We start from the raw sequence: 26,679 nt of genomic DNA, 5'->3' as shown, positions 1-26,679 counted from the left end.
TATCATTTGAGCATCGGAAGAGGAATTCAAGATGCCTAGCCAATATATAAATATCTACTCATTAGGCATCAAAGTCGCATATGTACAAAATCATGAATCGAACTCAACACCTTAGTTAGTATTCCTCTTAGCGAATTTTCTAAGCCAAGAATAGGCATCAATATGCTTGCCTCTAACCGAATGCATGCACACCAATTTCCCTCATGTGGCGAATATGCATGTCCATGTTGAGGCCGATTATGCACTTAATACCACACAAAACAGCATGCATTTTACTAACTAACGCATTACATATTGTAGCTCAATACACATCTCTCATGTACTACATAACCGAAAACATCATCCCAAGCAAATATATACCTTGAAATAGTATATATGTCATACCAATTCATCATGTGCAAACACATATTCAAAGCTCAAATCTTACCTACCATGCAACATGCATGAATCATACTTATGGATATACCATGACCAAATACATCACAACACCATCATTTTGGTCATGATTAAGCAAAGAACTTAATGTCTCACTCAAAAATACTAAAAAGAAAGTCCAAGAGCCATCAATCCCCCATCACATACACCATTAACAAGCTTCATATTTAACATGCAATGGCATTAACACAAAATCCACCTTGGCCAAATACCATTCCCATGGCATAACAAGGATTTGAACCATGGCTAACATGCACATCAAGTTAGCAACCAAAACAAGCATGAATCTCATGACACAACCTCAAACATACCTTAATCTTGATGCAAATATAGCCAAATCTCCTTCTAGTTCTCTTCTAAACCAAGCATGAAGCAAAAATCCTCCCTTTTCCTTAGTATTTTCGGCCAAAGAAGAGAAAATGGATGAACAAAATTTTCTTTTTTCTTCCACAATGCACGGCAAAGGGGGGTTTCACTCACACACACACATTTTTTTTTCTTTCTTTATTACCCATACTCATTTGTTTATTGTTTCTCCCTAGTGCACCAACAAAACATGTTTCATGACATGTTTAGCCCATGATTCCTTGTCATGGCCGGCCACTTCATGTTAGGGGGGGAAATTTGACATGCAAATCCCTTATTTTTGCATGCATTATCAACTAGTCATCCCACATTTCCCCATCATACTTTCAATGTTTACTACTAGGCCCTTTCTAGTGAAATTCACATTTATAACTCTAAATCGAAACATCAAAAATGTCACACATGAATTAACACATATTATAGGCATCAAAATAAATTATAAATTATTTTTATGCCTCAGTTTTGTGGTCCCGAAACCACATCCTGACTAGGGTCAATTTTGGGATGTCACATTTCGGATTTTCAGAATTTATCGATTTAAGCTACGAAAGAAGGTTCGTTACACACCTGATTTGTGATATTCCTCGATGAGATATCCTACACGATTTCTCCTATAACCAACCGCTCAAAGATCAGTTTATAATAATTAAACCAAAACGAGAACCATCTATTATCCACACTTACACATTCGGCCACCATCCATAATGGCCTTAGAATCCATACCTTTGCCGAAGTTGATGACTAGATTTAGTCACTCCGATGATTCAAGCTAATCCAAGTCGACACTATGCCTTGCTGCTCCTCCACTATACAAACCATAAAAAGATTAAAAGAAGAACCCAATAAGGCCTATACCCACATTCGGCCACCTCCCTAAACTATAGGGGTTTCGGCTTTTGTCAACAGTTACTATAGAAATCGTTTAGAGTTCGAGCACTTACCACAGTCTCTCTTCTTGAATCCGTCTATGCCTAGAAGATAAGAGAATTGACCACTAAAAAGTGAAAAGAAAAAGAGGGTTGCTGGTCAACAAAGAATCGACACAACCTAGCTTCATCGATTTCAGCTTTTGCGGTATTTCGGCAAAAGTGGAGGTAAGGGAAAGAAACAATAGATGAATGGAGGGGAGTAGTGGGCTGGTTTGGAAGAAGGAAAAGGAAGAAAAGATGAGAGGAGAGATGATAGATGCGGTTGCAAAAGGAAAAAGAGAGAAAAGACCAAACAAAAGGAAGAAAACAGCACACAAGTACCCAAGTGCCGAAAATCCCTAACTAAAACCCCTCTGTCGAAATCCCCTCTCTAATCCCCTCAAATCGGCTAACCCTATCCCCCTTTCAAATCCCTAAAATCTCTCCCCTTATCCCTCCTTAATCCATGCATTTGACTAATTCAAACTCTCTCTCACAAAGTTCCATCTAGCTTTAAACTCTAGCATGAACAAGCATAAAAATAACATTACCTTTGCCATCACAGGGAATCGAACCCAGGTCTTCCCTCAACCACTTATATGCCACTTTTCTAGCCCCTTAGTGGCGTCACTTAGCCACTTTACTAGAGGCTCTTCTGTGATACATTTTACCCACAAATTTTAATAAGACCACCTATCCAAGGCCCTTAACTTCTTAAGTCCAAAATTCAAAAATTCTACCGGGTTTTGGCCAACACATGGGCCTTCCATAAGCACATTTACATACTCAAATTATGAATTTCACACCCAAATACCAAATTTTAAAAATTTTACCAAAATATCGAGAATCGTAGAAACACCCAAAAATCAGGATGTTACAACTTTACCCTCCTTAAAAAAATTCTGGACTCGAAATTTACCTCATCCAAATAGTTAAGGGTATTGTTGATGCATTGCTTCCTCGGTTTCCAAAGTAGCTTCTTCCTTGCCATGGTTTCTCTAAAGTACCTTCACTAATGGAACTAACTTCCTTCTCAGCACCTTGACGTTGCGATCAAGTATTTGCACAGGTTCTTCTTCAAAGGTCAAGTCCGACCGTACTTCAATTTCTGCAACTGGCACGATATGAGTTGGGTCAGAACGATATCACCTTAGCATGGACACATGAAAAACGTCGTGAATACAATCCAGCTCTGGAGGTAACTTTAGCTGATAAGCCACCGGCCCTATCCGCTTAATAATTCGATAAGGCCCAACGAAACGTGGACTCGACTTGCGCTTCTTACCAAATCTCAATATCTTCTTCCAAGGCAAAACTTTCAAAAAGACCATATCCCCTACAGCATATTCAATATCCTTACGCTTCAGATCGGCATAAGACTTTTGTCGATCCACTGCCTCCTTTAACTGATTCCTGATCACCTTAATCTTGTTTTCAGTATCTGCAACCAACTCTGGCCCAAGTACTTGCCTTTCCCCCAACTCTGCCCAACAAGTAGGCGAACGACACCTTCGCCCATATAGTGCCTCATAAGGAGCCATTTGAATACTTGCTTGGTAACTGTTGTTATACGCGAACTCCGCCAATGGCAAATAATCTTCCCAACTGCCTCTAAATTCAATAACACAACCACTCAACATGTCTTCTAGAATCTGAATGACCCTCTCTGACTGCCCATCTGACTGAGGGTGAAAAGCCGTACTAAAATCCAATCGCGTTCCCAACGCCTCATGCAACTTCTGCCAAAACTGAGATGTAAACCTTGGGTCTCGGTTAGAAATTATCGATACTGGCACCCCATGCAACCGCACTATCTCTGTCACATACAACTTGGCCAGCTTCTAGAATGGGTAATCGGTTCGGACAAGTATGAAATGGGCTGATTTCGTGAGCCTATCCACAATTACCCAAACTGAATCCTTCTTGGAAGGTGTCAATGGCAACCCACTTACAAAATCCATAGTTACCCTTTCCCATTTCCAAAGTGGTATCTTTACCGGCTATAACAATCTTGAAGGCAGTTGATGCTCGGCCTTCACTTGTTGACACGTCAAACATTTCCCCACAAATTCGGTCACTTCTCGCTTAAGTCCAGGCCACTAATATAGCTCTCGCAAGTCTCGATACAACTTACTCACTCCTGGATGCATAATACAAGGTCCATTATGTGCCTCTTTCAAAATCATCAATCTCAAGTCAGAGTCCTTCGGCATACTAATTCTTCCTCGAAAATAAAGAATTCCATCATTATTTAACCTAAAGTCGGGATTCTCCCCCTTCTCAACTTGCTGAAACCGAGAAACCAATGACTCATCCTCCAACTGCTGCTTCTTGATCTGCTCCACCCAAGTCGGTTTCACATGTAACTCTGCCAATAAGCTTCCATCGTCATACAAATTTAAACGAGCAAACATTGCCTTCAACTCTGCCACAGTCCTACTACTTAATGCATCAGCCACGACATTTGCCTTACCTGGATGGTACTCAATCGAACAGTCATAATCCTTTAACAACTCTATCCACCTTCGCTGTCTAAGATTCAGCTCCTTCTGAGTCAGCAAGTACTTAAGACTCTTGTGATCCATATAGATAACGCATCTCTCCCCATACAAGTAATGCCTCCATATCTTAAGCGTAAAAATCACCGCTGCCAACTCCAGGTCATGTGTAGGATAGTTTACTTCGTGAGGCTTAAGCTGTCGTGAAGCATAAGCGGCCACTTTACCCTCTTGCATCAACACCCAGCCTAAACCTATATGTGATGCGTCGCTGTACACCGTGAAATCCTTACCAAACTCTGGTTGAATCAACACTGGCGCTTCTGTCAAAACCTTCTTCAGTTTCTCAAAAGCCTCTTGCTGCTTATTCTTCTAAACAAAAGGTGCTCACTTCCTTATAAGTTTCGTTAATGGTGCTTCCAACACAGAAAATCCTTCCACGAATCTTCGATAATAACTTGCCAACCCCTGGAAACTTCGAATTTCTGTTACCGACCTCGGTGGCTTCCATTCTAGAATTGCCTCAATATTTCGAGGGTCCACCTTGATCCCTTCAGCAGACACAACATGCCCCAAGAAAGTGACTTCCTTTAGCCAAAACTCGCACTTACTAAACTTCGCATAAAGTTGCTTTTCCCTTAGCACTTGTAGCACAACACGAAGATGCTCATCATGCTTCTCTTCTGTTTCCGAATACACCAAGATATCATCGATAAAAACGACTACGAACCGATCCAAGTATGGCTGGAACACCCGATTCATTAAATCCATGAAGGCTGCCGGTGCATTAGTCAATCCAAAGGGCATAACCAGAAACTCGTAATATCCACCTCTTTGACTCTCAACTGATGATATCCTGACCGAAGGTCGATCTAAGAAAATACCGAGGCTCCTTTTAATTGGTCGAACAGATCGTCGATTCTTGGTAACAGATACTTGTTCTTGATCGTCAGTTTATTCAACTGCTGATAGTCAATACACATTCACATGGTCCCATCTTTCTTCTTTACGAACAACACTGGTGTGCCCCACGGGGAGACACTTGGTCTTATAAACCCTCTATCCAACAGTTCCTGAATCTGAGCTTTCAAATCTACCAACTCCTTTGGTGCCATCCTATAAGGTGCAATAGACACAGGAGTTGTTCCAGGTAACAAGTCGATTCCGAACTCGACTTCTCTGGTCAGAGGTAATCTAGGAAGTTCCTCAGAAAATACATCTTGAAATTCTTTAATGGTCCTAACCGACTCCACAGTCATCCCCTCAGGTTCAACTTGACTTACAAACGCCAAGTACGCCTCACAACCTTTCCGAATCAACTTCTCGGCTCTTAAAGCCGAAACAACATTGGACAAATAATTCCTTCGTTCCCCTATGACCATTATCTCCTCATCTTCGGCAGTTCTTAGTACCATTCTCTTAGCAGCATAATCCAACGTCGCCCTATGCTTAGCTAGCCAGTCCATTCCCAAGATAAGATCAAAATCCCCAAATGGAAGCTCCATCAAATCTCCTTCAAAAGTCTTATCTTGTGTCTCTAAAGGCACCATCCTAAAGAGTTTATCTACCTTAACCGAGTGTCCTAAAGGGCTTATCACCAATACCCCACTCACCGTCTCCTCGGGAAGCACCCCCAAAGCCCCAGATACATCACAAGCAACATACGAGTGAGTGGAACCCACATCAATCAAAGCAGTGTAAGGCGTGCTATGAATGAAGAACGTACCGATTATAACATCAGGAGCGTCACCCTCCTCACGGCGTCTTACAGCATAAACCAATGCCGGCTGTCGAGCTTCAGCATGTCCAGCACCCCTGCCAGGTGCCCCACATCCTCATCCATTTCCATTGCCACCTCTACCTTACCCACAACCTCTCTGTGGTGGTGGTCCTCCTCGCTGTGGTTGGACATCCCTTTGCTCCCCAGCTAGTTCCTGAGTTGTTCTCCGAGGACATTTTCTGAACTTATGCTCCTTGGACCCACATCGAAAATATGCTCCAGTTTGTTTCCAGAACTCCCCCATATGCACCCTACCACAGTCCCTGCAAGCCTGCGGTCTAAAAGTATTCACTAGAACTGCACGAACCGGTTCCTCCATTCTAGCTCTTTTAACATTCCTATTCGTAGCACTCGAGGGTCTAAAATCCCTCTTAAATTTGGGTCGGTCCTTCTCACGATTCTGCCGCTCAGTCTGTTTTACCTCCTCGGCTATCTTAGCCTTCTCCACCAATGCAGCGAAATCACGCTCCCTCTGTGGAGCTATCAATATCCTAAGCTCATCACGGAGACCATCCTCAAATCGAACACTGTGCTCATATTCAGTCGCGACTATCCCACTGGCGTATCAACTCAGCCTCAAGAATTCTACCTCATACTTCGCAACAGTCTTATTACCCTTAGTCAGATTTAAAAATTCCTTTCGACGGGCATCCACATAACTAGCTCCAACATATCTCCCCTTAAAAGCAGTTTTGAACAATTCCCAGGTTACTCGTTCAATCGGGGTACTCTCTCTCACGGTGATCCACCAACGATATGCCTCGTCTCGTAGCAGCGACACAGCCCCCTTCAGCTTTTGCTCCACAGAGCAATCTAAATCATCCATAATCCGCTCTGTTGCTTCCAGCCAATATTCAGCCACATTTGGGGCTACTCTAGATACGCCCCTAAAAACTTCTGCTCCATTAGCCCGGAGTCGCTCCGAGATGGATCCCCTATTTACTGTCCTAGTGCTAGCTCCAGCAACTCTTTCTAAAACCCTTAACATTGCTTGGGACAAAGCATCATCCCTCGCAGCCCGATCATAAGACCCAATCTCAGTTTCCTGTGGCATGGATGCCTCCTCAGCTGGCCTATGCCCTGAGGATGAAGATTCAGCCTGCACCCTTCTGCGACCACGTCGGCGGCCTTATCCACGAGCTCCTCTTGTACTCATATCGACTTATCTGATTACAAATTTTATGACATTAGTTTAATGTTCAATTGTTTATTACGAGATGTCTTATGGAGATATAGCAGTTCAAGGATTGTTTTCGCATCGTTGTAGCCTAGCAGTTCTCACTCCTACCGTTTTACAGTTCTACCCTATCTAAAGTATCATAGTAGGGTCTCAGTTCTATTTATAGCATCATATCAATATCACATAACGTAAAGAGAGTATACTTATAGACTTGGTGCCGGGGATTCAGTGCGCCACTTCTTTCTCCAAACCAAAAACCACAAACCATGTATTTAATCACAGAAAATAGAAAAAATTTGAAAAAAATATCTTTGTTTTGAATTTCTCGATTTTAGGCCCGTTTTTTAAAAAACCAAAAAACTTAAACCATTTTATCATGTATACCTTTGTAAAATATTTTTGAGAAGATCTTTCCAAAACCATTTCCAAAAATTCCCTTCTTGGTCTAAAATTTTTTTCTTTTCGAAAAGTTTTTTTTAGGACCCGATCCACAGCTGAGTTGTTGCAACCGGGCTTTGATACCACTAAATGTAACACCCCAAACCCGGCCCAGATGTTATGGTCGAATCTGACGTACCACATAGAAGTCTAAAAACCCATGATTCGTTTTAGTGTTTAAAAACTAACTTTTGTTAAGCTAACAAAGTGAGCAAGTCGGGCACCGGTAGGAATCCGTGACAGAGGAGGTGAGCCATGAAGGCTGCTTAAGTACCAAGCTCTTCGATTGGACCCAATCCTAGACATGCCCACAACCATTGCCACACTTGGTTATAACGAGTTTAAATTTTCGAAAAAACACGTTGCAATTCATTTAAGTCGATATTGTCGATAAATCGATTATTTGTATCGTTGCGTTATTTTGAAACAAGTATCGTTTTCAAAACGCGTCCTAAGTCTAGCCCATTTGAATTATTCACAACCAGTTTAAAGTTATTAAAAATAAAATAATCCCAAAAAAAGAAAAGAAAATAAAGTTAGAATGGCCTTATTACAACCCAAAAATAAATAGTAAATAAGATAATTAAAGAAAACCAGTCACTAGTTTCAAAGCCCAAAAACGATCACTGTGGCCACTCTGAACCCCCTCCGGCTCCAAGTCCCCAAATCAAGGCTCACCTGCAAGGTTAAGGAAAAGGGGTGAGTTTGGAAACTCAGTGTGCAACAAGCCCCTTTCAGAGCCCAAAACAATATCAGCCTGCTGAGCCTAAGCCCAAATTCAAACTCAGCGTATACTGGGCCGAAGCCTTTTCATGTTTCATATTTCATAACACTGGGCCGAAGCCTTTTCATGTTTCGTATTTCATAACATTGGGCCGAAGCCTTTTCATATTTCATATTACTAGGCCGAAGCCTTTACTATAATCGATATGGCCCATAGGCCCATTTCGATATCACATGTAATGCCAATGAAAGAATGCAAGCCCATTTGGGGAGACTACTCGACCCACCATCCGCTACTCTCTACCCGTACCAACCAAGCTCTCCATGTAGGGAATAACTCAACCCACCCAACCAAAACTCTCTACTGGCAGCATAGCTGCTTTATCATATAACTGGAGGCCTAGCCTCTTTTAATAACTGGGGCAAACCCTTTTGATAAACTAGGGCAAAAGCCCTTTTAATAAACTGGGGCAAGAGCCCTTTTCGATAAACTAGGGCATAGCCCTTTTTGCACTTCCTCCATCCATATAAACCCAACCCAATGCATTATGAATACATCATGTGCATATCATACATATCATGTGCATATCATATCAATCATGTATATCAAAACCCATGTACCAAATTCATAATTAAACCCTAGGGGTATAATGGTCATTTATACCTAGGGGCAAAACAATCATTTTCATAATATAATGCAAATTTCATAATTTTACCAAATATTAGGGATTTTTGATGTTCATTATCAGTTACTAACAATTCACATGTTTAAACAACGATTCTGGCCCATTTTCAGCGAAACCCAGTTATTGGGCCAAAAACCCCTAATAGGCCCTACGTAGCCGATTTAGTCATCTAGGCCCATTTAGCCTATACTCCAAGTGGTATTAACAGTCTTAACGCACAATTTAGTAGGATTTCATTTCCTACCAAATTTACCCAAATGGGCCCGTAAGCCTATTGGGCCCGGTTTCAACCCTCGAGGCCCAACTTACCGTGATGCCAAAAGTCGTGCTCTTACCTTTTCCAATGTTCCCGATCATCAACTTAGAGAATCTAACTAACCAATGAGCGTTCGCTTTCTCACAAGTCCTCGAAATGTCAGAATTTTGGCATGTCGGCTTTTCGGTATTTATCGATTTAAGATACGAAAGAAGGTTCGTTACACACCTGATTTGCGATATTCCTCGACGAGATCTCCTACACAATTTCTCCTATAACCAACCGCTTAAAGATCAGTTTATAATAATTAAACCAAAATGAGAACCATCTATTATCCACACTTACACATTCGGCCACCATCCATAATGGCCTTAGAATCCATACCTTTGCCGAAGTTGATGACTAGATCTAGTCACTCCGATGATTCGAGCTAATCCAATTCGACACTATGCCTTGCTACTCCTCCACTATACAAACCATAAAAAGATTAAAACAAGAACCCAATAAGGCCTATACCCATATTCGGCCACCTCCCTAAACTATAGGGGTTTCGGCTTTTGTCAATAGTTACTATAGGAATCGTTTAGAGTTCGAGCACTTACCACAGTCTCTCTTCTTGAATCCATCTATGCCTAGAAGATAAGAGAATTTACCACTAAAAAGTGAAAAGAAAAAGAGGGTTGCTGGTCAACAAAGAATAGGCACCACCTAGCTTCACCGATTTCGGCTTTTACGGTATTTCGGCAAAAGTAGACGTAAGGGAAAGAAACAATAGATGAATGGAGGGGAGTAGTGGGCTGGTCTAGAAGAAGGAAAAGGAAGAAAAGATGAGAGGAGAGATGATAGATTTGGTTGTAAAAAGAAAAAGAGAGAAAAGACCAAACAAAAGGAAGAAAACGGTACACAAGTACCCAAGTGCCGAAAATCCCTAACTAAAACCCCTCTGCCGAAATCCCCTCTCTAATCCCCTCAAATCGGCTAACCCTATCCCCCTTTCAAATCCCTAAAATCTCTCCCCTTATCCCTCCTTAATACATGCATTTGACTAATTCAAACTCTCTCCCACAGAGTTCCATCCGGCTTTAAACTCTAGCATGCACAAGCATAAAAATAACATTACCTTTGCCATCACAGGGAATTGAACCTAGGTCTTCCCCCAACCACTTACATGCCACTTTTCTAGCCCCTTAGTAGCGCCACTTAGCCACTTTACTGGAGGCTCTTCTGTGATACATTTTACCCACAAATTTTAATAAGACCACCTATCCAAGGTCCCTAACTTCTTAAGTCCAAAATTCAAAAATTCTATCGGGTTTTGGCCAACACATGGGCCTTCCATAAGCCCATTTACATACTCAAATTACGAATTTCACACCCAAATACCAAATTTTAAAAACTTTACCAAAATATCAAGAATCGCAAAAAAACCCGAAAATCAGGATGTTACAAGAAAAACTGTGGAGAATCAAAATTGTTTATTTTAAAATTGATTGATTCTTATGAATGGATATTATAAAATTTCCATAACATGCCATGCATATATAGGAAGCATGTCATTTAGATTAGGTAAGAATGCCACTAGGACTATTATGTGATTATTCTTAAAATTTGGGATAAAATACCTAAAATGTTTTTAAAATATTGAGTGGGAAAAGGTCCTTGAACAAGACCTACGATCTCCATTGATGGTCCTTAAGTGGTAGCATGATAGAGTTTTGAGCCAGTTCCTACCTTGGCCACACCCCAAGTTAAACTTTTTCATGTGGATTCACTAGATGAGATTTCCTTTTAAGGACAACTAGTCATGCATAACTTTTAGAGATATTGTCCCAATATGACTCACAAATGAAAGCATGTTCATGATGGGTGTTGAGTCAATGGTTACACACCCAAGATCATCTCTTATTAAATAGTTTCCAAAGAAACGATATTTTAAGTTAGAGATGACAGCCAAACATTAAACAATTGTTAGTTCATGTAGAGTCTTGAGAATTAAGATTCACGAGCTAATTGGATGTAATCCATGTTCTTGCTAGTTAATCATGGGATCCTAAGGCAACATGGTTGATGGGTGTGAGAATGATCATAGCAACAAAAAAAATATTTTTTCAAGGTTTTAATACAAAACACATGTATCATATTGCATTCTTGATATGTTACTGAAATGAAAAATATTTTCTTAATATAAAGATAGTAATTAGCGAATCTTTATTTTATTTTCAATTCAAATATGTCCACTCCTCTTATTAGTATTCTTAGTTAGAATAAATTAAATAGGGTTAAGTTTTGAGAATGGAAACGAGACTTGCTGATAGTTCTTAGTTGTGAGAAACACAAATTCGTTCTCAACGAAACGCGCCCTCCTAGAGCTCAACCCAAAGTGAGAAATCACTAGAGAAATCCTGACTCGATTGATGGATGTTATATGTTAGCGAGCATAAGTAGTGTGTTGCAAAAGCAACACGAGAACTTCCATACTGCCGAATAGATCATGAAAAATTTGGAGGGTTTACTCAGAGCCCAAGTCGCATTGGCTCGACAATCCACTATTACAAATTTGATGAATTCTCAACAGAAAATCGACACTCTAGTCAAAGAACATATGCTTAAGCTTATGGGATTCTTTGTGAAAGTGGATGACAATAGGTCTAAACTAATGTGAATACACAAATTGAATTTGTGTTCAAATCCTTAACCAAGGAGTTTGTTGGTTTTAACGCTGCTTACAACTTAAGGAACAAGGCGCTTACCTTGAATCAACTCATGAAGGAATTACAATCCTATGAGTTGATGCTGAATGGTGGTAAGTTGATTCAGGAGAAACCTAAGGCAAACTTAGTTGTAGGCCCATTTTCCTCTAAAGGGAAACAAAAAGTTAAAGGAAAAAAGAAATTCACTAAGTTTTTGGTTCCACCTCGTGTGGATAGGAAGAAGGCTAAGAAGTCCAAATGTTTTTTATGCAACAGGAAAGGGAATTTCAAATCAAACTGCAAGGAGTATTCAGATTACCTAGCCAAAAAGGGCAAAGGTATGGAACTCTTTGTGGTTGAAGCTTGTATAATGGAAGAATCAATTAACAACTGGGTTATTGATTCTGGAGCCACTAACCATGTCTGTGTTTCTTTACAGGGGTTTAGCAAAATGAGAAGTCTACATGACAAGATCCTCTCATTATAGATTGAAGGTGGGAGCTATGGTTCAGCTAAAGTAGTGGGACAAGTTATTTTACACTCAGATGTTTTTAGGAATATTATTTTAAAGAACCTTTTGTACGTACCTCATTTTAAGAGAAATTTAATTTCTATAGCATGTTTATTTTATGACAGTTATACCGTGACATTCAGTAAAGGGATTGCTATTCATAGAAATCGTTCTTTAATCTGTAATAGATGGATGGAAAACAATCTATACTTTATGAAACCAAATAACTACTTGATGCTTCAAACTGAAATAGTGAATAAAAAGCTTAAAACATCTCACTCTAATGAGAGGTACCTATGGCACTTAAGACTTGCTCATATTAACCAAGAAAGAATCATTAGACTCGTAAAAGATAGTTCCTTAAATATGCTTAAGGAAGTTAGTCTTCCACAATGTGAATCTTGCTTGGAAGGTAAAATGACTAAGAGGTCTTTTAATGTGAAAGGTACAAGGGCCAACCAACCTTTAAAACTTGTGTATACTGATGTGTGTGGTCCCATGAGCATAAGTGACAAAGGAAGTCATGATTGTTACATGACTTTTATCGACGACTATTCTCAATATGGATATGTGTATCTAATGCACTGCAAAAGAAAAACCTTTGATAAATTTCAAGAGTTTCATACAGAAGTGAAAAAGCAATTATGTTTATCCATAAAGAATCTTCAGCCTGACCAAGGTAAAGAATATTTGTCCTATGAGCTCTTAGGATACCTTATAGAGAATAAGATTTTTTCCCAATTGATTGCATCGAACACTCCATAGTAGAATGGCATAGTTGAGAGAAGGAATAGAACCTTGCTTGACATGGTTCATTCAATGTTAAAATATTCACAACTTCCTACTTCCTTCTGAAGATATGCGATACAAACGACTGGTTATATTTTGAATGATGTGCCAACCAAGTCTTCTTGTAAGACACCTTATGAACTATGGCATGAAAGAAACCTGCTTTAAATCACTTTAGAATATGGGGTTGTCCAGCACACGTTCTAGATAACGATGCAAAAAAGTTGGATACAAAGACAGAATTGTGCATGTTTGTAGGATATCCAAAAGGAACAAAAGGCGGATTATCCTACAATCTGAAAGATAATACGATTAAAGTTTTTACCCATGCTACTTTCCTTGAGAAAAACTACATCGATAACTTTAAGCCTCAAATTAAAGTGGTACCCAATGAACTTTCGTGATTGGTAGAACAATCACCGAGTTCAATTCTTGAAAAGGTTGAAGAAAGACCTACAAACGGTCAACAACATAGGAGAATTTGTCATAGTGGAAGAGTTTTTGAGAAACCAAACCTATTCATCTATGATGGTAGTATTTATAATACGTAAGTCAAACACGAGGATGATGATCCACTCACTTACGAGGAGGCTATGTAGAACATTGATTCCAAGCTCTGGAAATAGGCCACGAATGCTGAGATGGATTCTATGAAATCCAATATGATGTAGGAATTTGTAGACTTACTGATTGGGATTGAACCCATAGGGTGTAAGTGGATCTATAAGAAGAAGAGAAATGTAGAAGGGAAAGTGGAAACATATAAAGCTAGACTTGCAAGGAAAGGCTGCACATAAAAAGAAAGCATCGGTTATGATGAGACCCTTTCTCTGATAGTCATGCTCAAGTCTATCCATATACTCTTATCCATTGTCACTACGCTCGATTATGAGATCTGGCAAATGGATGTCAAGACAACATTCTTTAATAACTATCTTGATGAGACCATTTACATGGCTCAACCCACTAGCTATGTAGTCAAAGAAAAGGATCAGAAAGTTTGCAAACTGCTAAAATCCATTTATGGACTTAAGCAGGCGTCCCACTCATGGAATAAAATATTTGATCAAACAATCAATACTTTTGGATTTGAGCAAAATGCTGATGAACCTTGTGTTTATAAGTGTGTAAAGGAAAAAAAAATGTGATCTTCCTCGTTTTGTATGTCGATGATATTCTCCTTATCAGAAACAATGTAGGAGAACTGTCATCGATTAAACTATGGTTAGCTCAATAGTTTAGCATGAAAGAATTGGGTAAAGCTAACTATATTCTCAGTACAAATCATTAGGGATCAAAAGAATAAAATGATAGCACTATGTCAAACTTCATACATCGATAAGGTACTGAAACATTTTGCAATGACTGATGCAAATCCAGACGTTCAACCGCCTGCATCAGGTTTTCATCTTTCTTTAGATGACTGTCCTAAGACAGTAGAAGAAAGAGAGAATATGAGTAAGATTCCATTGGCTTCGAAAATTGAAAGCCTTATTATGTGATGCTTTGCACATGTCCAGATATCTATTTCGTAGTATGAATGGTTAGTAGATATCAAGAAAATCCAAGTCTCAGGAATTGGCAAGCTGTAAAGCATATATTAAGGTATCTTAAAAGAACCAGGAATTATATGCTTGTGTATTTTGGGGAGGACCTTACTCCTATTGGATACACAGACTCAGACTTCCAAACCTACAAAGATTCGAGGAAATCAACTTCGGGAAATGTATTCGTTCTAGGCCGTGAAGCCATAGTATAAAGAAGTGTAAAACAAACTTACATTGCTGAGTCTACTATAGAGACCAAGTATGTGGTTGTTTCTGAGGCAACAAAAGAAGTAATATGGCTTTGAAAGTTCTTCACTAAACTTGAAGTTATTCCTGGTATGGAAAAAGCTATAACACAGTATTGTGATAACAGTGTTGCAATAGCAAATACCAAAGAAATGATAAGTCACAAGAGGAGGAAACATATTGATCAGAAGTATCACCTGATACGAGAGGCAACAGCTGAAGGAATTGTAGATGTGATGAAAGTAACTTCTAAAAGTAATCTTGTAGATTCATTTACTAAGACTCTTGTAACTAGGAGTTTTAACAAACACGTCAAGGATATGGGAATGTGAAACATGACATATTTTTTTCACTAGGGCAAGTGGGAGATTGTTGGGAAATGTGCCCATGTTTTAATAAACATGAAACTATTTTCTATTTATTTGAACGATGAATAAATAAATAAAGTTAATTTCACATTTCACTATTATGTCTTTTGTAATTTGTCTTTTATATTTTGCATGCATAGCGAAATTATGACGAACAAATACTAGCTCATTAATTATCTAAAGTTCAAACTGAAGATAAGTGGCATTGTAAAGAAAGTTCACATTGTGAGAAAGACAACTTACTTTAAAAGATAATCTAAATGACTCCGCAATCTCGTAAAAGAATCAAAGTGAGCATTTGATTCAAATACTGAGAAGGATTATTATGTCGTCTACAATTCCAATTGGGGAGATGTCTAGTCTTGGCTATCGGAGCGGTTGACTCCACGAGTAGATACATGATGTATTCATTGGTAGAATGATACATTAGATTGGACCAAAAATGAATTGATTTTGAATCCGTTTTTGAATTAATTCACTCGTGACGTTCACTCGTGACGTTCATAGTGTGATTTATCTCAATCTTCAGTTAGTCACTGACCATACGTATGCAACTCATGTGCTTTGATAATTTAATTGAGTTGATTATTCGATGTGGAATTAAATTAGGTGGTCGTGAGAATTGTTCAACTATAGAATTTGATTAAAGAATTTTCTTGAAAAATTAATTTGGAGAATATAATTGATTTTTGGAAGTTAATTTTCAACTTAATTTTGATCAAGTAAAATTAAATTAATCAAATCAACTAAAATTAATATGAAATTTTTGGAAGTTAATTTTCAAGTCAGACAATTGGCTTAATGGGTTATTCAACTTGAAAATTGGCCTTGAGATCGTAAATTGGGTCTAGAATCCCAAAATTGAGACCAAGACTCAAAAGTTGGTCAAACCGTGCCCGACATGTGAAACCAGACTGACGGTCCAACCGGTAGCTAGCTTGGACCGGGCAGGTTATTATTAACCCGAACTGAATTGGCTCGGGTGCCATAAAGGTGTCGTACTATCACCACCGGACATGGCGATGAAAATGGCTACGATAGTGATGTCCCAGTGGTTGGCGGCGGTTGGTCGTCGATGGTTGAGTAATGGAAAAGTTACACTCCTACTGGGACTCTACCAAAGAATTTGATTTCAGATTATTTATTTGAAAAATAATGTTATTTTAATAGGTTAATATTAAATTTAATTTAATACTTATCTTAATACTATTTTATTAATTTAATATTAAAATGATTATCTTAATATTAAATTTAATTTAATGTTTATCTTGTAGATAATCATTCTATTATTTTAATAAGATTTAATATTAAATTAATATAATATTTATCTAATATAATATTTCTCTTGATAAATATTATATTACTTTAATATTAAAGTGATTAAGTTTAATCATATTTGAACTTTCTAAACTCTCCCTATATAAAAAGAGCCTTGGGTCATTATTTACACACTTGAATTTAAGAGAAAGTTGTAGAAAGAAAATTTTCTGAAGAGATTATTCCAAAAAATTTCTAGAGATATTTTTCTGATTTAACTTGACCCAAAGGTTTAGAGAAGTTGCAAAATTACCCCACTGGTGATTTTTGTGAAAAATTTTCTTATTTGTAGCGAGTCCACACTCGGTAGATGTGAGCTTGAGGATAACAGAGAAGACTACTTGGTCGAAGCACTCATCCTAGATGAATCGAAAAGGTACAGTTTTGATTAAGTGTTTATTACTTTAGATATCACAACCAAGATCTTGTGTTGGAAAAAAAAATTTTAAACTCTGGTTTTTACCTAAATTTATTTTTCATTGCATTTTCCAAACCCGTTTTTCCAGCATATTCTCCATTTTCTCTCTTCCATTCCTTTTGTTGTTTTTTCATTTTCTTTGTCTTCCTTCCCTTGCCAATTTCCCCCTTGGAGTAGAAGCAATCAAGTGTTCATGAAGGCCTTGGATTGATAGAATGAGCAGATAAGAAGAGAAGCGCACTAGTCTAACCTTAGAGAAACACCGAGATTTATTTTCTAGTTCCATTCTCTTTATTTTTTTCCCATTTATATTGTGATCATGAACATGAATATTTTTTGCTTTGTTTTTCTTAAATTAATTTAAATGACTTAAATTCTTTTCTTGTTAGATTAATTGCATTCTGTCCACTTTGATTATTAAAAATGTGCTTTTGTTGTTTTTAGGTCTCAATAAATTGTTCAATTAAATAAAATCATACTTATTTTATGTGTGCATTTTAATTGTAAGATAACAATTGAATTAATTATTAAACGGTTTGAATTTTTAATTAATTGACACAATATTTAATTGGTGCATGTTTAATCTTCTAAGGTAGGTGAGGGTTAAGTTAGAGACAATATTAAACAATATATTAGCCTTACATAACTTGTAAAATTATTATGATTAAATTGTTTCAATATAGAAATATATTGTTACCCCACTTAATCTTATACTTTCTTATAAAAATTTGATTAATTGTTTGAATTGACATAGACATATGTTCAAGAGATTAATAGGTTTTAGTAAGTATGTGCATTAGTTAACAAGTGACCGAGTTGCTATGAAATTATTCATAACAACATAGACATAGTTTTAATTATTCTAAGTTAAAGAATAAAATTGATCTAACGCATTTATGTCATATTGATTAAACTCATTTTCAGAAATCATGAATTGGAATTTTTAGGTTTTTTTTATTAGTTAATCACTTAGTTAATTTTTAGTTTTTATAATACATCTTCCAGTCAACATATTTTTCCTCCACCAAATTGTTAAATTTTACATTTCATAAATACTCGATTGCACAGTCCCTTTGGGTACGATAACTCGATAATACTTATCACTTTATTACTTGTTGCGATTGTGTACACTTGCACATTTTCTTCTTCCAAATACCTTCAGTTGATACCACATGTAACACCCCTTACCCATGTTTGACGCCGAAACAGGGTACGAGGCATTACCGGACTTAATCACTAATCATCGTATAAAAAATCGATTCATAATTTCACTCTAATTTAAAACTTTTTCAAACACATTCAAGCTGTCCCTTAAAAAGAGCTTACAACGCCCATATCATGCTTTAATTCAACCACACACATAGGCAAGCATGCACATTCATAAACTGCATCATTTAATTAACAACATAATCAAGACTATCTACATTAAATGACTTTATACAATAAAAACCTTCAAATAACTTAGGTCAGTATTTTAAGCCAATTCCTAGCAACTTAATAACAATTAAACGAGTCTCCATACATTCCAAAGACTTAAAATACTTTAAAACCTTTATATATTGATCAATAGTTTGATAGTGTGATTTAACCTCCGGCGACCTCCAACTCGAGCTAACATCTGCGACACTATAGGAAAAAGGAAAGGAAGGGAGTAAGCATTATAGTTTAGTAAGTAAGTATGTAAATATTAATAAATAATACATTATCATACTTTAAACAAAGTCACAATATGCTCCCAGAATATTACCATCACAAACACACATACTTTCACTATTACAATCATAAACAGGTTCAAAATAAGCTGTCTAGTAGAGTACTAACAACTAAATTATTTATTTCTGGAGTTACAGAACTCAAAATTACAAACCATTAATTTTCCTTGAAACTAGATTCACATATATTCTTACCATAAAATTTTCATAATTTTTAGTGTAGCCAATTAGTACAGTTTATTCATTGAAGTTACCCCTGTTTCACTGCTCAATTGTTCTAACCACTCTTCACTATGAATCAATTTTCTCCTCGTACGGAATTCAAAGGATGTTCTAGTTTATTTCATTTGAAACTAGACTCATTAAGGATTTCAAGCATATAAATTATATCCCATAATTATTTTTTTTACAATTTTGAATGATTTTTCCAAGTCAGAACAGGGGATCACATAGTCATTCTGAACCAGTCTCTCAAAAACTTAAATATCTCATAATATAGAATTCCTTTGCTTGCTCTGTTTCTGTTATAGGAAAATAGACTCATTAAGATCTAATTTGATATCTCATTTAGTCTATGATTCAATTATTACTATTTTTGGTAAATTTCTAGATTCACGTCACTGCAACTATCCAGAACAGTTTTATTGTCAATTTTGATCTTTCACACTTCAATTGTATTCATCACTTTCCCATAACAATCTTTCCAATTTCCAATCACATATCGAGCATATTGCTCACAAGTTACACACGTATATACTTACACTTATCATCACAAAGTCATACACAATTTCATTTAATCAATTTCTTAGTTGAACGCTTCGGAATAATAACAGATACGCGATGGTATCGCACACAGCCCACCTTTAAAATCGAAGCTCTCTTGTACACATAGTGGCCTTCACTTAGCACCACTCATGTGACCTAGCTCGATTGTACACATAATTTTGGCTCTCTTGTACACATGGTGTAACGCCCTGATTTTCGGATTTATTCGCGGTTTTCAATATTTTGTGAAGATTTTAAAATTTTGTATTTGGATGTGAAATTAATATCTTGAGTAGGTAAATGGGCTTATAGAAGGCCCATGTATTGGCCAAAACCCGGTTGAATTTTTGAATTTTGGACTTAAAAGGTTAGGGGTTCTGGCTTAGTGACCTTAAGTGGAGTGATGGGTAAATTGCATCACAAAAAGAGCCTTGGTAAAGTGGCCAGGGTGACGCCACTAGGCTCCTAAAAAGGTGGCATGTGGAGCTTTGAGGGAGGCATGGGATCGATTCCCTGTGTTGACAAATAGATGCATTTATTTTTAACTGCAGGAGGGGTAGTGTTGGAGTCCAGATGGATTCTACTAAAGGAGAGTTTGGATCAGTCCAAACGCTTGGATTAAGGAGTGATAAGGGGAGAGATTTAAGGGATATGGAGAGAGGCTAAGAGTTGGCCGAATTTAGGGAATTGAAGAGGGAAAATTCGGCAGAGGGTTTAGGTAAAATTTCGGCACCTAGGTCTTTGTGAGATGCTGTTTTCTTCTGCACAGGCACCACAAGGGTTTCTTTTTCTCTCTTCTTCCTCTCTAGCCGAAACTACCACCTCCCCTATTCTTGTTTTTCTATTTTTCTTCTTCAAAACCATTCATCAAACCCGCTATTCATCAGCACCTTTGCCGAAGTCGCAAAAGCCGAAATCCTGTGATCACTGCTTGTGTCGATTTCTTCAAAGCCAGGTCCTTCTATATTCTTTTGTTTTTATTAATCCACAATTATATTTTCTTAATCCTAGATACCTGACGGTAATTTTACTTCAAGGTTATAGTTCCATATTGTCATCTCCTTCATCACCCAAAAGCTGAAAGTACCATAGATTTGGGGGCTTATAGCCGAAACTTCAAGACTTTGGGAATCGAGTTCTACCGTCGTTTGATAGATAGATCTGCATCGGATTGCGAGGAAATCAAGTAGGAGTAAGGGGTAAGTACTTATCATCTCAGATCTGTTCTTATTTTGCAAAGTTAAGAAAAGCCAAAATCCCTAAAATATAGAGAGGCTGTCGAATTGGACATGTGGCTCTAAAGGTTTTTAACTGACGTTTTCTATCAATGATTAGTGTCTTCTTAAGTGTTGGATTAAAGGCGTGGGTTGTTGGAGCAATCGGATTCGGGGCTAGCTACCGTTTTTGGCAAAGAAGGTAAGGTTTCAAAGGTTTTTAGGGATATGGTTTGAGCATGGATGAGTAAGTTTTGGGGTTTAGTGATTATGGTTTGTAAATAAGAACTGTGCTAATCAATTGTAGGACATCGAAAGGGATCTTGGTAGCAGTCGTCGCGAATCAGGTGTGTACCGAACACCCTTCTTTAGTTCAATTCGGCAAAAGCCGAAATGCCGAAATTCCGGCATTTCATAGGCTTGTGAGTATGCGAATGCTCTCAAGACATAGAGTAATTGTTAGATCTAGCACCGCAAAGTGGTAAGGAGGTTCGTGTGACGTTTTAGCGTATTTCGGAAAAAGGGGCCTCGATGGGCCAAAACTGGGCCCAATGGGCTTACAGACCAATATGGGTAAGAGATGGGCAAAGTAGCCTGTCAGTTAGAGGGTAGAATCGAATTGCATAAAATTGTTAAGAATTACTGGAATAGCTTATGTAGTTACGTAAGTTACGAAATTACCCCTAAAGAGCATAATTACCGAAATACCCCTAGGGTTTTAAATGGCTGAAATGCATGAATAATTGATACTGTATTTTGCATATTATGCTTTTATTGATATCTGTTGCATGAGATTGGGGTATTGATGGAGGAAGTACTGAAAGTGGTTCATCCACGTACTGGAGGCTTTGCCTCAACTTACTGATATTTGAGCAGCGTTCTTTGCCACCGTGGAGTGTAAAATTTGGGTGGGTTGAGATATTCCCCACATGGAGTGTAGGGTGGTGCGGGGACTGTGTAGCTGTTGGTGGGTTGAGTAGTCTCCTCAGATGGGTTTGCATGCATTACTACTACTGTTACTTATGTTACTGAACTGGGCCTAAGGGCAACACTGTTATGTAAAAAGGGGCTAAGGCCTTGCTACTGTATTCTGAAAAGGGCTTCATCCATTTGTGTCGTTATCTCTGAATAGGGCTTAGGCCCATGGGCTCGAGCTGATTTGGGCTTTGGATGGGCTTCTGTATACACTGAGTTTTTCCCAAACTCACCCCTTCCTCTTCCATCCTTGCAGGTGAGCCCTAGTTGGTGGACTTGGAGCTGGGCGGGATTCGGAGTGGCCACACGTTTTCTGCAAATTCGTTTTCTTCTGGTGAACTGGATTTTCCACATATTCGTTTATGGTTTGGGTTTTTGTAATAAGGAAGCTAATTATTTTATGGTTTGGGTTGTTTCTTTATTATTTAACTCGATTATGATAAATCTGAACTATGATAATTAACGGAGTGGATTAGCTTTAGGACGCGTTTTCAAAAACGTTAAAGTGTTTTCAAAATATCACGAACACAAGTAAGACTTCCGCTAAGCAAACGTTTTCAACCTTAACCACTTTCTTAAGATAGACACAACAAAACAGTTTTCTCAAAATTAAACGAGATGTTAGAGTGTGGCAATGGCGGTGTGCATGTCTAGGATTGGATCTGAAGGGAGCTTGGTACTTAAGCAGTCCGACGGACTCACCTCCTCCTCTTCCTGGTTTCCTACCTGGTGCACAGCTTCTATTCACTTTAACCTAACTTTTAAAAGTGTCTTTTACAACACCAGCTAAGTTTTTCCAAACTAAGTAATACGGAATGTTTTGAACGCTTCGATGTGGCGCATCAGATCCGGTCATAACGTCTAGGCCGGGTTTGGGGTGTTACACATGGTGAACACTTAGTACCACTCATGTGACCTAGCTAGTTTATCTCGTAGCTCTCTTATCTACATGGTGTCCTTCACCTGGAACCACGCATGCGACCTAGCTACATATATCCCGTAGCTCTCTTGTCTACATGGTGTACACATAGTATCACCCATGCGACCTAGCTACATCATAATGTCTTGTAGCTCTCTTGTACACATGATGTGCACTCAAGACCATACATGTGACCTAGCTACATACCATCTCAGATCATCCAATCTTTCCAAGGTTCAACTGATTTCTCTCTTTTCTAATACTTGATTCCATACTTCCAATTGTCAATTATGATTCAAAAATTAGCTACAATACATAAAATATGCTGAAACACAAAAACATAATAAAGATAATATATTATTTACATACAAACTTACATATTTTCTCATTTCCATGTCGAATTAATATTGAACATTTAAATCATCATAATTATACTTACTTTCAACACCTCGGCAATCATACTAAATATATCAATTTTACATTGAAACATGCATAAATTAATGCTTATTATACATATGAACTTACCTCGATACTAAAACGGCCATTTTACCAACTTTCTCGATTTTCAATTTTTCTCCCATTCTAGATTCAAATCTCATTTTCCAGGATCTAAAACATCATATTTTACTTATTTAATTAATGTACTATTCAAAATAGTCCTTAACTCAAACTTTGGAAAAATTACAATTCTGCCCCTAAACTTTTGCATATTTACACTTTTGCCCCTAGGCTCGGGAATTAAACTTCATCCCTTAGTCCTATGTTTTATGACATGCTGATCATTTGTCCCTTCTATGGCAACATCAAATTCTCACTCTAACACATAGTTATGAACAATAACAACTTTTACTGATTAAGCCGTTTTACTCATTTTTGCTTAAAACGACTTAGCAAAAGTTGTTTAACATAATTTCAGCCTTCATATTCTACCATAAAACATCAAAATAAACACATTTCACCTATGGGTACTTTTCCAAATATGAAACCTAGCTTAAATTATTGCTAGAATAAGCTTAATCAAGATACCGGGATTCCAAAATCATAAAGAACTTGAAAAACGAGGCTAGAACGGACTTACTATTGAGCTTGGAAAGCTTGAAAACCCTAGCCATGGCTTCCCCCATCCTAATTTCGGCCTCCATGAAAAATATGAGTCAATTTTGGCTTTATTTTCCCTTTTTATTTCTTTTAATTACCAAATGACTAAAATGCCCTTAAGGACTTTCTTTAAAATTTTGTCCTATTCATGCCCATTTTTGTCCAAACAAAATATAATGGTCTAATTACCATTTAAGGACCTCCTCTTTAAACCCCAATTTCAATCAAGTACTTATGAATTAGAACACATATTTTGCAACTTTTGCAATTTAGTCCTAAAAGTCCAATTAAGCACTTTATCAGTAAAATTACTTAACGATATTTTTACACAATATTTTAATCAATAAATAAACCTTAAAACTTAATTGGAATAAATTTTTTGACTTCGAATTCGTGGTTCTAAAATCATCATTCCGTTTAGGCCCTAAATCGGGCTGTTACAGCAACTTCTGCAAATAAGCCCTAATAGGCAAATTAAACATGCAATCTATAAAATTTCTAATCAATACTCTAACACATGCATATAATCACTCGGTAAATAATAAAAATTAATCGAAATAAACTTTTCTATCTCAAATTTGTGGTTTCGCAACCACTATTCCATTTAGGCCCTATTTCGAGATGTTACACCACATAACCCAAAAACATCACTTCGTGAAGTCAAAACTTACACTTACTTAGTTTAGCATAAGGCTTTTTCTTGCGAAGAATCTGTAAGACAACCTTCAAATATTCATCATACTCAATTTCAGACTTGCAGTAGATCAAGATGTCGTCAATGAAGACCACAACAAATTGATCAAGATAAGGCTAAAAACCCAATTCATTAGGTCCATAAACGTTGTCAGAGCATTCGTGAGACCAAAGGGCATCACTAGAAACTCATAGTGACCATACCGAGTCCTACATACAGTCTTAGGAACGTCCGCCTCCTTCAGTATCAATTGATAGTATCCTGACCTTAGATCGATATTAGAGAAATTGAATAAGTCATCTATCTTCAATAAGGGATATTTTTTCTTTACAGTCAACTTGTTCAATTACCGATAATCAATGCAAAGTCTCATAGATGCATCCTGTAACATATCGAATTAGGGCTAGTCAGAATAGTGGTTTCGAGACCATAAATCTGAGATGGTAATAATTATTTTATGATTTTTATAAGGTCTATGATAGTTCTCTATGTTTGTGTGAAAATTTCATGAGGAAATTTTATTTGAAAAGTGCTTAATTAGACTTTAAGGACTAAATCGAATAATTTGTAAAACTTGTGTTCTAGAAGCAATTTGCATGAAATTGAATTAGATTATTAATTAAGGGTCCTTAAAGATTAATTTGACCAAGTTCTAAAAATTTGGACAAAAATGGCCTTGGATGGGTAAAATTTGAAAGAATAATAAAAAGGGCATTTTGGTCATTTAGGGGTAAAATGAACTAAAAGACAAAATAAAAGCCAAATTAGTGTCCATCTTCCTCCCATGGCCATGTGAATCAAGAGGGGAGCCATGGCTACGGTTTCCAAGCTTCCAAGCTCAATAATAAGTGATCTCGAGCCCTGTTTTTAACGTTCTATGCATTTTTGAAGTCCCAGTAACATGACCTATTCATTTCTACGATTATTTTGAGCTAAGGTTTATGTTTAAAAATTTACCCATGCATGACATGCTAGTATTTTGATGTTTAATGGTAGAATATGAAAGATTGGAGTGTGTTTAACACCTTTTACTAAGTGATTTTTCATGAAAAATCCTAAAAAGGACTAAATTGAAAAAAGTGTAAAATGGGCAACTAAAAATCTATTTTAATGAGAAATGTAGGCTTCCATAAGCTTGAATATGGTTCCTCTAGTCTTGGGTAATCAAGAAACTGAATACATTTCATTTTACGAGCCTAGGGACTAAATTGTAAATATGAGAAAGTTTAGGGGCAAAATTGTAAATTTTCCAAAATATGATTTTTGGGTCAATTTGAATAATGTGAGTCCTAAATAGGCTATATATTTGAAATGATAGGTCAAGAAAATCGAGATTCGGGCTTAAATAAGGAAAATACAAGGTTATGGACTAAAATGGTAAATTCGCCATTTTCGTATTCGAGGTAAGTTCGTGTGTTAATAATAGTGCAATGTTATTTAAGGATTAAATTCTTTGTTAATAAGGCATAAATTGTATGATTAAGTATATTGAAAAGGTGATGGAATGAATTTATAATGTGAGAAAATGCTATGAAGGAATGGTACATGAAACTTGTGATAATAATGGTACATGACTAGTAATGCATAAAATGTCTGATAGTTCATGTAATGATGACTTGCTTTATGATAGTGAATATATGGTAAACATAATGCTTTTTAAATGCTTACTTGATAATTTTATGATAAATGTTAACTTGGTTAATGCAATGATGTATCATGTTATAATGTTTTATTAACATGATGAATTATATTCTTAAATGCTCATTGTATAAGAAATTTATGAAAAAATTATGTAATTGATAAAAAGAGGAAGAAAATCTCGATTGAATGAAAAGGATAATCGATGGATTTCTAGAAATGAATTGACAGTAAAAAGGATCTAGCCCAGACGGGTGTTCCTAAAGTGATCTAGCCTCCTGAAGAACATGTGTGCAATATGGATTTAGCCCAGACGGGTAATCCAATTTAGGATCTCAACTTAGCCTGGACTGGTAATTCAGATCCGAGCTCATTGGAGTATTTTTCGTTGCAAGGGATTTAGCTTGGACTGGTAATCTCGACATTTACTCTATGAGTTTATACTACGGGGGATTTAGCTTGGACTGGTAATCCCACCGTAGGATGCGAGGTTCGCGGGAACGCGTAC

This window comes from Gossypium arboreum, chromosome 4 (assembly GCF_025698485.1).
Source record: "Gossypium arboreum isolate Shixiya-1 chromosome 4, ASM2569848v2, whole genome shotgun sequence".
NCBI classification, from domain to species: Eukaryota; Viridiplantae; Streptophyta; class Magnoliopsida; order Malvales; family Malvaceae; genus Gossypium; species Gossypium arboreum.
The sequence above is the reverse complement of the archived record's forward strand: the minus strand, read 5'-3'. Positions refer to the sequence as shown.